Genomic DNA, 1,318 nt, shown 5'->3' with positions numbered 1-1,318 from the left:
AAATACGACATCCATGTTTTGCACCACCTTACGAACACTTCACACTTGCTCTTCCACTCTTTTGATTCCCTTTTGGCTCTTGCTCATATTGTACACTACCCGCCTTCCCCTATAGACTACCCCTATTTTCTCAGATTTTCGAACATCTTGCAACATTTTACACCGTCAAAAGCATCTACCGCGTCCACAAACCGTATGATCATTTTTCTTTAGTCTTGCTTCTATTATAAACCGCAACTTCGGAATTGCCTCTTTGATGCTTGCATCTTCCCTAAAGCCAAATTTATCATCAAACACATACAAATTTCTCTTTAGCAATCTTCTGAATATTAATCTGCCAGTAACAAGAATTCATGAGCTGTTCAGGTAATTGTGCGACAAGTCTCATACTTGTCGGCTCTTGCAGTCTTGGGAACTGTGTCACATAGTATATCACTAGACTCATTCATTCTACACACCAATTTGAATAGTCGTTTTCTTGCCACTTCCCCGAATAATTTTAGAAATTGTAATAGCATGCTACTTATCCTTTCTTCCTTACTTGATTTTAAGTCTTTCAAAGTTCCTTTAAATTCTGATTTTAATACTGTGTCCTCTGTTTCTTCAATATCGACTCCTACTTCATCTACTATCGCGTCACCAGACAAGTCGCCGCCCCCATAGAATCCTGCACTGTATTCTTTCCACTTCTCCGCTCTCTTAATCGGATTTAACAGTGGCATTCGCACTGTACTCTTAATTTATCGCTCTTGCTTTTAGTTTAAGCGAAGGTTGTTTTGACGTTCCTATTTTCCGAGTAAGTCCTTCCGACAATCAGTTTATCTGCGATTTCTTCATATTTTTCGAGCAGCCATTTCGCCTTAGCTTCCCTGCGCTTCCTACGTATTTCATTCCTAGATGCTTCTGTACTTCTATATTCCGTTGAACATTATTGTACTATCTTCTTTCATCGATCAAGTGAAGTATTTCTTCTTTTACCCATTGCTTCTTCGCAGTTACATTCTGTGTTTTACCTTCTTTATTTTATTTCCAGCTTCTGTGCTTGAGATTTTTAGAAATGCCCATTCCTCCTCAACTGTACTGTCTACTGAGATATTCATCATCCTAGTATCTTTAGCCTCAGAGCATTAATTCTTTCTAACTAGTCTCTTACAATGCAGCCTACTTCTCATCACTACTAAAGTGTGACTTGAGTCTGCATCTGCTACTGTGTACGCCTTCCTGTTCAGTAACTGGATTCGGAATCTCTGGCTAACTGCGGTGTAATATAACTGAAATCTTCCCGCGTCTCCCAGCCTTTTCAGACTATACGTCCTCT

This window comes from Schistocerca gregaria, chromosome 2, assembly GCF_023897955.1.
Source record: "Schistocerca gregaria isolate iqSchGreg1 chromosome 2, iqSchGreg1.2, whole genome shotgun sequence".
Classification (NCBI taxonomy): Eukaryota; Metazoa; Arthropoda; class Insecta; order Orthoptera; family Acrididae; genus Schistocerca; species Schistocerca gregaria.
The sequence above is the reverse complement of the archived record's forward strand: the minus strand, read 5'-3'. Positions refer to the sequence as shown.